The following is a 13,063-nucleotide window of genomic DNA, read 5'->3' as shown; positions in this document are numbered from 1 at the left end:
TCTTCACAAATGTACACAGTACAAAAATGCCTACCAGACAAAATAAACTGAAGGATTTTATCCACTTAGAAACCAGGCAAAAAACACATTCAATGCCAGATTGAAATTCAGACTGAACAGGAGGTTTCAAACCAATTGCCAAGTCCACCAAGAAGCAACACCTTCTGCTCCACATAGCAGACTCCTGGTTATATTGGCAGGTGCAGAGAGATCTGCTTTGGGCACGGCACTGATGTCGTGGCACCAGTTTACTGAAGGTCACTCTGAACAAAATATACTCCAGAGACTTGGCTTATCTCAGCTGAAAATTGCAGGGGGTGGAAGGATGGGATGGTGATAGGCTTCAAATAAAAAGATCCTTATGTCTGAGGTGTTTCACTAAAATAAGATTTTCTATCAGGAGAATTCCCAGCTGCAGTCTGAGACCCAGCGACTGCCCCTTGCTCACAAGGTGATTCACTCAAACAAGAGGCTTACAGACCATGGTATTTTCTTGTTCAGTGTATAAATGCCAAGCCAATACTCAGTCAAAACTGGTTGTTTTAGAGGTGGGAAATTGGATTATTGCGGTGCTCACCTCTTTGTGGATGATGCCTTGCAGTGGGAGGAGGGAATGGGAGCTTGAGAATAAGGCCTTACACTGGGAGGAGGGAACAGAGTCTCTTCTCATTTTTATACCATCCAGGCAAATGAACTGTCAAAAATGCAGGGACAAGGGATTCAGCAGTGAAAAAACAGGTAGAACTTTCTGTCTGACGCGAGGGGTTCCTGCCACTGTGACAATCCCCACACCTAAGGAGGAAACCTTGGACGTCCACCCTGGGGGCCCCAGGATTTGTCTGGAACTGAGCCCTCCTGTACCAGGCATGTGCAGCTTATAGCATACACAAAACCAACCCATATGCCAAAATACTTGTGCCTAAGATACTGCCATTAAGTAATTAAGTAGCAAGAGGGGGGGAAGACAAAGGTCAGTATCCTGGGTTTGCTGCCTGCAGTGAGACAGCCCCACCCAGCCACCCTCACACCAAAACCTTTATCTCCCACCTCTGTCCCTTCTTCAGCTCCATGTGCCAGGTGAAACCAGTTAGCCTGTTTAAGGCAGACAAAGAGACCCTTTCCCCATCATATCAGATCACTCAAAGTGATTGGGAGAGAGAAAACAGATCCCCAGGTCTGGACTCAATTTTCATTCTGATTCTCCCTGTACAAGCTCCTCTGGGAAAAAAATCTTGGGATTTGGCATAGGTAAATGCTTCCTTAAAAAAGCCAAGGACCTCAGGGTATGTCCTAGGGATGACAGAAACTTGTGACATATATAAGTGGGCAGACCCAATTCTCTGTCTTTAGCTCTATCTGCAGTGGTGCAGTTTTAATAGAATTGTTCAAGCTCCTTCTCAAGGCGTACGCTGACAAGAGCTGAGCTCAACTCCTGTTAATTAGATCACTCACTGGTGGAATGTCCCAAGGTTTCAGACATCTCCCCAGAAACTTTAGGAAGAAAACAAGACACTTGCTTTCTCCGCTTTCTTGTTAATTCAAATCAGTCACTTGCTTTTCTGAGGCGGCTCAGCTCTGCTGCTCTGTGGGTAAGAGAAACTGTAGCAAAGGGACAGAAAGAGGCTTGATGTGTCCTGAGAACTGCAGGTAGTTTCCACACTGCCAAGCACAGCCAAAAACCTTGGGGGCAGCTATTGGGAGGACAGCAGGTTTATGCCTACAGCAAGCTGTGGCAGCTCCATCCCAGGAGCCTCAGAGATGCCAAGACTGAGCCAATACAAAAATCTGCTCAAGAGAAATGTATCTCAGAGCAGCAGCTCCGGTGCTGTGAGCTCCACAGGGACAAGTAGAGCAGCAACCAAGTCCAAAATCCCCTGCACCACCCATCCAAATGTCCTGCTGGGACAGGTCCTGAGGATGTGTAATCTCTGGTGAGTTGCTGAGAGTCTTCTGCCTGCATGGCCCCTTGTGAGACCTCCTGATATTCATCCCAGCCCAGGAGGTGCTTGTATACTGGTAAGGTCAAGACTAGGGCTAGCAGGAGTAGGGCCACACAGTATCTAGCAAAATTATGGCTGTAGCGAGTAAGAGCCAATGTTAGTGTGCTAGACACTGTACATAAACATCTTCAATAAAAAATTCTGAATATATAGGTTGTAAAACTGTATATAGGACATTAAATACCTAGAATACCAAATTCTGCACTAGAGTTCCCCTTAGATTGCTGAACTGTGTCAGCTCCACTGTGTTTCAGACACTCAGATGTGAGCTCAGGCTGGGATGTTTCCCTCCTACTTGGCAGTGCAGCCTATCCTCCGGGAAGAGTTCAGAGAGAGGTATTCCTCACTGCAGGGAAAAGAGCAGCGCATTTTAAACCTACCTCTAAATAACCCTGACAGTCTTTCTGAAAAAAAGGATTTGGTTTTCTTTGGCAGCAATGTCTGCTGCACACCCAGATGCTTTCTGTGCCCACCGCAGCGGGCTCAGCCCAGCCCAAAATCTGTCAGGGTCTCTGACAGAAGCAAACACCAAAGAACAGCCCTTCACTTCTCCTGGAGATGCACAGAAAAATCTCTTCCTCTCTGTGATGCAGATTCCAGTTCTCTCCACACCTTTCACACACCCTCCTCTCTACTACTGTCCCTGAGCTCAACTGCCACCAAATCTGACTGATGAAAGGTGGCAGCTCTATTATATTAATTCCCTCCAGAAAACAGGAAAAAAGCCTCGCATGCTTTCCATATCAAACACAACACATTTCAGAGTTTCTCTGCATGCTATGGCTTCTCTTCTGCATGAAACGTGGCTGTCAAGGGGAGTGCTCCCCAGACTGGGGGATGCTCCTGTCAAACAAATGGCAGATTTTCATTTATTTCTATTTGCATATTAGGCACACATGCAAGATTAAGTATGCTCATGCTATCTTTGGCTGATCCAGTATGATAGCTGCCTGCAGCTGCTCCAGTCTAATGGACCCAAGCCCTACCTGGGTGGCCTGAAAGATGTGTTTGTAGAAGACAGCCTTAGTGCTCCAGTACATGAACTCACACCAAAACTGCAGTCTTAAGAGAAAATTAACAAAAGCCATACCCCTAAATTTTCCCAAAGTAGGAACCTTTTATATACAAATTGTTACGCTACATAAACTCAAATTAAAACACCTCCTGTAACTGCAACTTCATTTTAATGACAGCCTGCTTTCATCCTCATAATCCACTGCCCATCGTAGCACTATGGATGGCTTTTACAGCTTAAACACCATCTTGATATCAGGTACTTGCACCAACCCGTGAAAAGTGTTTCCACATCACAGTAATTCCCAACAAACACTGTTATTTGATCACCTGTATCTCTGGTCTTTTTCTTTAGTTCCCTTTTACAAAGCCTGTGCTATGGTTTGTCCCAATACTGTGCCCTTAGTGTTGGCAAAAGGCCCTCACTATGAGATTAACCACAAGGAAAGGACCTGGACCAGAAAACCCATCCTGCCTGATAAAAGGTTATTTACTGACAACCTTCACAATTTATTCAAGCCAAAACACGCTGAGGGAGACAATTGTCTCTAGTGTCTTTAGGATTTAGTGCTCTCCCCACACTACGTTTTCTTCCTAAGCAAGGCAGCTCACTCACCCCTCTCCACTAGACTGGGTCTTTCTTGGAGGGCACCCTCAAGCTCAGAGCCATCTTTTCAGCATCTTCCCAAGTTTCTGACCAGGGCCTCTGTCTCCAGAACAAGCTCAGCCTCAGCAGAAGCAAAGCAAATGTCCCCAGGACACCCAACCCACATCAGAAAAGTGGCCCAGGCAGCCAGCTTTATAATGAGCACAAATCAGTCAGAAAAGCTGAAAACACTTGACTGTTGTCTTCTCCACCCATGTATAAAGGAAGGAGCAAAGCTCCCAGACTCTGGTCGCAGCCTGAGGACTCGAAGGCACAGCAGGTCCCAGACGAGCCCCAGCGAACACAAGGCAGCAGGATACGGAAACTTCCCTTGGCAGCCAGACATGCCTTTTACAAAAGCAGGGGAACTAACTGCATTTTGCCACTCCTCAGTTTTGGGCCAGTTCCCAAAGGCTCTTTGTGCCGTGCCGGGCGGAGGAAGCCGACCACCCCGAGGAACAAAGGGCTGGGGGACAGCCCCAGCTTCGGGCTGGTGCCGCTCTCCTTGGCAGCAGTCTCTTCCCTGAAAATCCCTACCAAGCCTTTTCCTTTAACACTTTGTCCAAAATCCTCTGCAGTTTAGGGACTGCACACCATTCAATGGCCTTGGAGCCAGACCCTCCTTTGCATTACTCTACTGGCCACAGCAGTAGGGAATGGCTTTACAGCAACTCCTGGGAAACTGAGAGGAAAAGCAATGGGTGGCCAGACACGCATCACCTCCTTCGCACAGTTTTCTGGTGCAGGGTCCAGCCCTACTGCTGGATGTAGGAGTCAGACTCTGACAGAAGAGGATTATTTTGAAATCTAACAATGAAAGACTGTTCTTCTTGTTACAAAGTGAAAAAGAGAGTGAAAGAGGGAAAGCCCCTTCTGCAGTAGTTTCTCAGACACGAGAGAGAATATGAACAGGTTTTGCAGGAGGAAAAGGGGAATTGGGGTCACCCTGTTACTCTCATACAATACTTTGCCGTGGAGAACAGCTGCACATTTAAAGAGTGATTAAAGTGGATGCACATGCAGACATGCACATTTATTCAGCACTGCTCCTTGGGGCACTGCAGCCACAAGTCCCACAGAGGGGTGTCTCTCCCTCCCAGCATGGCCCCCACACCCAGATGGGCTGGTCTGGGGAGCTTCACAGGTCCCCAAGCACACAGGAAAGTAGGGCTCACCAAAATGAGCACTCTCTCTCTGTGTCAGACCATAATTCTACCTTCCTCTCCTCAGCACAGCAACCCCTCCCAGCCCACCAAAGTGGTCCTTTGAGTGTGTCAATGAGACCAAAAACCTAGAGTAGGACAAGGGGAACTCATTAAGTTGTTTTTACAGCAAGGAAACACCCTTGCAAGTAATTTCACATGGCCAAAATGGCCAGTCAAAGAACAGCCTTCAAGAGTTACCCATGTCTGCTGTTCTCAAAGGAGTGAGAAAATCTCAAAGCTTTTGGATGACAAACTGGAGCATAACTGGAACATCTGCATCTAAGTTGAGCACAGGAGGCAGTGTGGGTGCACAGAGGACATGGAAGCACTTGGGGACAAATGCTTTCTGCCACAGCTCCAGCACTGCTGTACCACACAGCCACTCCTGTTCCCAGGCTCCTCCATCCCAGCTCTCTGTGGCAGGGCAATGTGTGCACGGTGTATTGCTGGAAGCTGGGAGTGACTTCAGCTGGGGCAGGTGCTCACATGAATTTACTGGTTCAGGAAACTCATCTGCCAGTGGGTTTACTGAAGAAGAAGCTATCACACACCCAGGTCATCCAAACCCCTTTGCCAGGCCACTGCAGCACCACCTGTCCTACCAAACCCAAATCTAAAAACCATGGAAAAATTTTTGTTGACTGCCACAGAAGCAGGAGGCCGGTAAAGTCATGCACTATGGCCAGTGCACTTTGCATTTGGGAGGTCATTTCCTTGCTCCTGGGGAGATGTGGCTCTGCTGAGGACGGGGATTTTCTCCCTGTCACCCTCCTGTCTCAGGCCACACAGCCACACCAGGCAGTGGTAATGGAGGGGTGAGACTTTGCAGCCCTCTTTGGGAAACCTGGATCTGATATACTCAGTGTACCCACTCTGTTTTCTATGTTAGGTGCCTGGCATTAGTCTGTATTAGGAGTAGCAGTTCAGCTGCTGACTTGGAAGAAGTGGGGAAGACCAGGACGGTGGTTTTTCCACAGCTGAGAGATCCCTCTTGCATGAGGAATTTCCACTCTCTTGCTCTATTAGTAGCAGTAGGAGTGAGTGTTGGGGCAAACCTGTTATCACATTACAGCCTGAAGTGCCTGTGCTCCACTCCCAGCTCTCCCACTGGATGAGAAGTGTAAACACCTCTCCCTCACACCCGAGCCCCGGCACAGGGAGACCGGCAGCTCCACCATGGAGGTGGCCAAGGAGACAGTGCAGCAGGGTTTGGGTTTCCTGCCAAGGCAGTGTAGGGACAATCCAGCATATTGAAAAATGATCTGAGGGCCTGTGCTTTGAACTCCCCCTGCTCTGTCTCTATCAACTCATTCCTCATCCAGCTGCTACGAAAATACTCCTGGAGTGCTCAGAGGTTATGTACTATGACTTGGCCGTTTGCCAATTCAGTGAGGCTCTTTTTTTAATATTAAGGCCTTAAAACTTCTGATAGAACTGAGTCCTACAGCACAAACCTTCATTGCTACAGTTTAGCTGCCAAAACATTGCATCAGCCATCACAATAGCCTGGCACCAACTAAAGAAATACAGCATCTTCTTCTTGTGCTCAGCTAAGAGCACAGATGTCAAAGTCATCGATGGCTGGAGCTGCTTGGAGATTTTGGGATGAGACTAAAGTTTTGTCAAAATATTTGAGCTCCCTGGAACAGGGAATTGTTTTATTCAAAGCCTCTCCAGTCTGATAAACAGCTTGGTGCAAGGCAGAGGTTTCCCGTAGGTCAGCAATGAGAACTGGGACCAGTTCAAAAGCAGGTGATGAATGCAGGCAAAAGTGCAGGGCCCCAAACAGCTGTATAATGTCATTGCAATGTTGGCCACCATCCTGATAACAAAGCTGCTTTCACTGAGCAGCTGCATGGTCTAGGGACATCCTCTTTGCCAGAAAAATGGAAATATTTACTAATGTTCATAGTGAGATCAAAAGCAGACATACAGAAACCAACATTTCTGGCCAAAGAGACAGCCTAGTTTGCAGACAACTGTCTTCACAATCTCAGATCCAACTCTCTGCCTCCAGTCTCCTTGCATTCCCTACATCCTCACTCAGACATCTCACCTTCATGAGGATTAATTTTCCTTTGGCTTCCATGCTACTCTTCTGACCTGTTTCCACTCATACCTCTCTCACAATCTCTCTGAAGATCCTCCTCACCTCCCTTGTCTCCTGAGGAGAGCACCCTGCTCTCGATGTTGCCTCCTCCCATCTCTTCCAAGACCACTCCCATCCCAGACACAAGTTCAGCCAACCCATACATGCAGGTGGCTCCTGGCTCAACCCTGACTCCAGACTGCTCAAACAAAGCCATGCACTGTCCTTCAGCTGTGAGCTTAGACCACGTCACTGAGACAGACTCAAGCCTCCCTCTTCTTTCCACAGCAGAGCCAGCAAGGTCACACTTCCAGGGGCATTTCCAACGATAGATTTACCCAGGATCAGCACTGCCAAGCTGAACCTTCCAGGTTCAGTCCTAATACTGCTACTCAGGCATGGCCTTTACTGCCATTCTGAACAGCCAAGAACCTGGCCAAATTCTTATTTTCTCAGTTACTGCAGCATCATCTCTTCTGTCACTCATAAATGCAATCCTTTCCCCTTCATAGCCACTTTGAATGCTGCCACAGAGACCCACAATTTGCATCTCTGTGCCCTCAGAGCACCAACCCCAACACAGTCCACTTTTTTTTCTTTTCCACCCATTCTCCCCACTACCTTTTATCCTTGGGCCAAGAGACCACCTCCTGAGAGCTCAGCCTGAGATACACTCTTCCATAGCCACACTTTCAGACAGGTACCCTGATGCTTTACACATCTGAGCTGATCCTTCAAGTTCCCCTTTGCTACAACACCTCCAAGAATCTGGATGCTTCGTAAGCTTCTGCTAAGGTGCCACCACAGCCTACTCTGCTGGCTGGCATCATGGCAGTGAGTCTTTCTGCTGCCTCATCTGTCTGTCTCCACCTGCTTCTGCTAACCCTGTATTTAGACTGCAAACTCTGAGCTGCACCTGACACCACCAACTCCTGAGTTATGAAAAATGACTGATAATAATAACATCATACACCTATCCTGACTACTGGACTTAGTTCCATTTTTGAAAAAGCTTTAAGGCATCTTGTATTTTATCAGTTCCATTCACTCCCTAAAGCACTTCATCCTGAGCACACTACTGTTGCCCATTGCTCTGGTCCCAGTGCAGCTTCCTGGAGCCCACTAGCAGTGGTGTCACAGTAGAAACTGTGGCCATACCCATCTGCACTGCACTCAAAGCATGGAGAGGCAAAGATTCTGTATCCTGTTAGCAGTTCCCAAGTATCCAGAAAGCTCCTACATGGGAATCCAGCCAGCTGCCTTGTCCTGCTTGAGAAAGATGTTATTGTCTTACAGCTAAAGTAATGTTTTATGGGCTTTGATGGTGTGCTGGGCATGGAGTTCCATGAGTCACCACACTTGCAGGGCTGTCATTCCTGGGCAGGAACTCGTTTGGACACTGCTTTAGGCTGTGTCCAAAACACTGGTGCTCATATTTATGATGCACAGTGTATTAGTACCACAACATCAGGCATTCTTCAGTGCACACAGAATTGAGCAGAGACCAAGCTCTAAACAGATTTTTTTAGGGTAGGCACTAGATCTGATTTTGATCTTGCCAAGCTGTCCAAGCTCAGGATTGGCCAGCGACTGTCTCTCATTTTGGGGCCAGGAAGGCCAGAGGTAGCTGTTTGTTCTGTTTTTCATGGCCAACGCAGCTGCTTCCTGCTCCATGCACCCACCATCAGACATTGTCAGTTTGGTTTCTGTGGGACCCGCAGTGGCAGGAATTGGTCTGGAGGATCACTGGGGATGGTTGTAAGGGCTACACTGTGGATCCCTGCTCCTCACAGGACCAAAGCAGCAAGCACTGCAGTGCAGAACTGCAGCAAGCAGAGCATTTTTCCCACTGAGCAGGTCCCAGACCTGAGCATGACCCATCTATCCCACTTCCAGGACCAGGCTAATGTTGCTGTGCAGCCCTGTGCCAAACAGCCCTGTCATCCTGCTCAAAGGCACCTGGTGACTTCTGTTTGTCTGATGCCAACGTGCTCTCAGCCATGATCCTGCCTGGAAGCACTTTCAATGCTATCAGTCAGACAAGAAAATATGAATTTGGGTCACCTCTGCCTACAGGTTTTTTTTCCCATCCCAAATGCCCTTCTTCTCTCCCTCTCTCAGTCTCAAGGACTCTTCCTCCTTGTTATTTTAGCAGGACAGGGAGTGCTGGAGCTACCAAGCTGGGTACGTACCTTGGCTGCATCCTGACCTTATGTTGGAATGAAACTTATTTATTCAACTTCCTGCAACACCCATGTTTCCACCAGAAAAAGCCATCCAGATGTGGAAAATTGATTTACAAGTCCAAAAACCAAGTTTATTTCCTGTGCAGGGTAGCTTGCCTTAGCTCTAACAGGGGCGCCTTCTAGACCACAACAGAATGACGGTAAAAGCTGTGCCCTCAGAGTGGCCAGCAACCACCACCTCCAGCAAATCAACACAGACTTGTACCAAAAATAAATAAATAAATGCTGCCAAAAGACACATTAACCTGCTTCTAATTGGGAGAGTTGCAGAATGGAAAAAACTTGTGAGAAGCATTAGAAGTAGAACAAGGCAGAAAAAATGCCTTCCCCAGACAAATTTTGGGAATAATTCTGTTAATAAGGAACCCGTGTCATTGTACAAGATGAGAGTCTCTGTCATATTGTTCCCCAGCACCTGATGGACAGAACAGCAAAAGGCCTCCTGTATAAGCAACAACTCTGCCCAGACCATTTTTAGATCACAAAGTTGTTGCTGCTTCTGAGCCTGTATTTCAAAGCAGCCAGGAAAAACAAGGTTCACTCAAATGTACATGAAGAGAAGGTAAACTGCCTAGGAAGCCAAAAAATAAAGTCCAGGCAAAGGAAAATATTTTATGAGTTTTCTTGTAAAAAGAAACTTGCATGGATGGAGGAAACAATCTGGTATTTAGCTGAAAGGCAGCACCAGATAAATGAAAGTGTCTCATAAAGACATCACCCGAAGAGAAACTGGGCTACAGAAGACTGATAAATCACCTCAGAGAAATGAGCTGGGGTGCAAACAAACAGCCAGGGTCACTGAAAGAAGAACAGCATTTGAGTGTGAAAGAAAAAGGCCCTGCACTCCTCAGACTTCCAGAGAAGAGCAGGGTGTGCAGGCAGCTCACAAGCAGAGGAGATGACCATGACCAGACTCAGGGTCACTAAGAGCAGGGCACACATCCATTCCCATATCTGAGGAAAACTCACTGCTGTAATCAAAGGGACCCAAAATCTGACAATGACAACCTGGTGGGTGTGCAAAGAGTATCCTTCAGGTTTCACAGTAAACACACAAAGAAAGCATTGCACAAGAGCCTTCATCCAACTACTGCTCGGAAACCACCCACAGCTGGCATCACGGCTTCTCTGCCAGGACAGACTGAGATGACCCTTTTATAAAATATTGTCAACATGCATCAGCAGTTGTTCAGATTCCCTGAGGCCTTCTGCAAACACATTAAGGCTGGACAAAGCATGCATGGTAGATCTCCAACCTCTCACCCATACACCAATACTCCATCTAATGCTTTCTGCCACATCCAGATAACATCTCTCTTTTACCAGGTTTTGACAGTGTTTCCCTCTTTTTGCTGGAAAGGGGAGGAAGTCCAGCCTGCCCCCATTGCTCTGAAGCTGACTTTCAGAAATACAATAGTTTTGTCTCGAATCTCCTCGATGTATTATACCAATTCACCTCCACTGCCGTAAACCATGTGAATAGACCTCGGTGTGTGGGAGACAGACGAATACAGAAGGGGAGCAATTCTCAGGCTATGAAAGGAAAAGGGTTGGAAAGCTCCCAAAAAAAGGTCTCATGCAGGTCAGTACAGGAGGCTCAGCTCTGCACCATTGTGGGAGGAAGTGGCTTCATGTTACTGGTAGGTGAGGCGTGTGAAAGAGCAATGAAATGCTTCAGTTGTGGGACACTTCAGGTTACACTTGGACATTTCACGTCGCACCTAAAGTAGCACACGTCAGAAGTGACATTTGCAATGGCAGTAATGCCACTGAGCTGCTGCAACAAAAGCACAGGATTTTATTACACAGGGTTTTATGAAGCTCTCGCTCACAGAGAGGCCCCTTTACGCCTGTCTGGCACTGGAGAATGGCCTTACAGTGGGCACAAACAACATCACATTCATCTTCGTGCCCTCCACACTGGCAGAGGGCTGCAAAGGGGCCCTGTAGTAAAAATAACACCTCAGTCCAACCTATTGTCTTAAGGAATTATATAGCCTAAATCACCACAGTACATATTTCTTCCATCAAAAACTAGGTTCAGAGGATGGTTTCACAAGAAACAAAACTTTAGTATGTATAAGCTATAAGATGTTATTTCAGTTTTCTCATCGGGTCATCACAAAAATTTCCATCCCATTATGCAGCTTTGCTTTGTTAGCATTTTTTTAACATTGCTGATGAATTCATAGAGTACCTTCCAGATGTGCTGCTTGGTTTTTCAGTTTAGGGGTATTATCATAGGTGGACTTTTCCAGCTGAACTTGTTTTTCTCCAAATTCAGAGAAATAAAATATATATGCATCTATATAAAGAAATGCAGTCGTTTTCCCGGAGCTGAGGGCATCTCAGATCTAGGTTACTGCTGAAAAATTAGTCATATTCATTCACAGCCAATTTCTGCTTTCCCAGAAACTTCAGTGGGAGCCCAGTCTTCTGCCACCAACCCCAAACTGCCCTTCCTTCCAGGCAGCACAGCCTGTTTATGGGTAAGCCATATTGCTGCAGGCAGAGAAAATGGTTTTAGTGTAGCTCCACCTCCCTCCACGCACTCCTGCACCCCCAGCAATGCCGCTGCCAGACTCTGCCTTCAGATCCGTGAGGATACCAGGAGCAGGACGGGGCGCCGAGCGTCTGGCGTGCAGACAGAGCCCCAAAGGCCGCAGGTTTACACCAACACTTGGCAGCGTGTGGTCAGGAACTAGGTTAGCATTGATTGGGGCAGGCTGGCGGGAGCATCCTTTGCTTTACCCATAGACAGGCCAGTCACATGAGGAACAGCTGGAGTGCACACAGAGCCTTCTTTAATTAAAGTGCTACTCGCCATTTTTCTGGCAGCGCTCCCAGAAAAGCAATAAAATGGCAGCAGAGAAAACAAATACAACATAACACACTTCCACTCTCCTTTACATTCCCAAGTCCCCCTTCTCCCCCACGCCTAATGTTCTCACTTTTTCTTTTTTTTTTTTTAATTTTTAAAAATTTTTATTTCGGTTAATAATCATTCCTCATTTGTGACAAGCTAGGAAAGGAAAAGGTCAAGAGGGAAGAAAAAAAGGGTCAGGAGAATTGAAGCAGCCATTCACTGCCGTTCATGATTAAACATGGGGAACAATGTACCTGCTTATTAGGACATCTCCCGCTCCAAGAGAACATCTGCAGAGCGCACACACCTTTTCCGGAGTGAGCACACACCGGCACCTCACGGGAACATCACAGCATTCATGTGCCAGTCGTTATGGAAACATTTTCCTTTCCCCCCCTCTCTCCCTGAGATCTACTGCTTAAACAAGCTTGTCAACACACCAATAGCTGCTGTCTTTTCCCAAATTAGCCAAAGTTCATTGTGTTTCTCCAACCTGTGCCTCCCACCAGAGGAGCCCAAGGAGGCAGGAGCGGTGCCTGCCCTGCAGCGCACGGACATTTGACAGATGGATCTGTTCCCAGTGAGAAACCTGCACCGGGACAATAATAGCCACAATGCTATTTTTGTTGTTGCTGTTGTATTATTAGGCTCTCTTCAGCACAGGGCACGGAAAGAAAAACACAGGGACACACAGAACAAAAATGTGAAACCAAAGACAGGTACACGTTGCTCCCACGGTAGAGGAAATGCATAATCATCTTCTGAACAGGAGCAAGGTTATCAGGGACAGAGGTGCTGAAACACAGTGGGTGTTTGACTCCAGGAAAGCACCTTGGAGTTGAGAGAAATCAGGAGCTAACCCAGTCCATGAAGTTTAACTGGAGTGCAGTGGGACATGGGGTGTGAGAGCCGATCCTCTCCGAATGTGAGGAGGGAAGCTGGACCTAAATGAAAAACCAGTCCCAAATCCTCAAACCCAAAGCCCACAGTGGAGCTG

At 47.2% G+C, this 13,063-nt stretch overlaps 1 long non-coding RNA gene across 1 annotated transcript in view; it reads right to left on the bottom strand.

Moving 5' to 3' along the window:
• LOC116446014 overlaps window positions 1-12,579 on the bottom strand; it is an 88,152-nt gene extending 75,573 nt beyond the window's left edge. The window contains exon 1 of the long non-coding RNA XR_004240986.1: window positions 12,321-12,579. This is a non-coding gene — a long non-coding RNA (uncharacterized LOC116446014). The remainder of the gene's footprint in view (window positions 1-12,320) is intronic.
• Window positions 12,580-13,063: the final 484 nt, after the last annotated feature.

The sequence above is a fragment of the Corvus moneduloides genome, chromosome 6, assembly GCF_009650955.1.
Source record: "Corvus moneduloides isolate bCorMon1 chromosome 6, bCorMon1.pri, whole genome shotgun sequence".
NCBI classification, from domain to species: domain Eukaryota; kingdom Metazoa; phylum Chordata; class Aves; order Passeriformes; family Corvidae; genus Corvus; species Corvus moneduloides.
The sequence above is the reverse complement of the archived record's forward strand: the minus strand, read 5'-3'. Positions and strand labels throughout refer to the sequence as shown.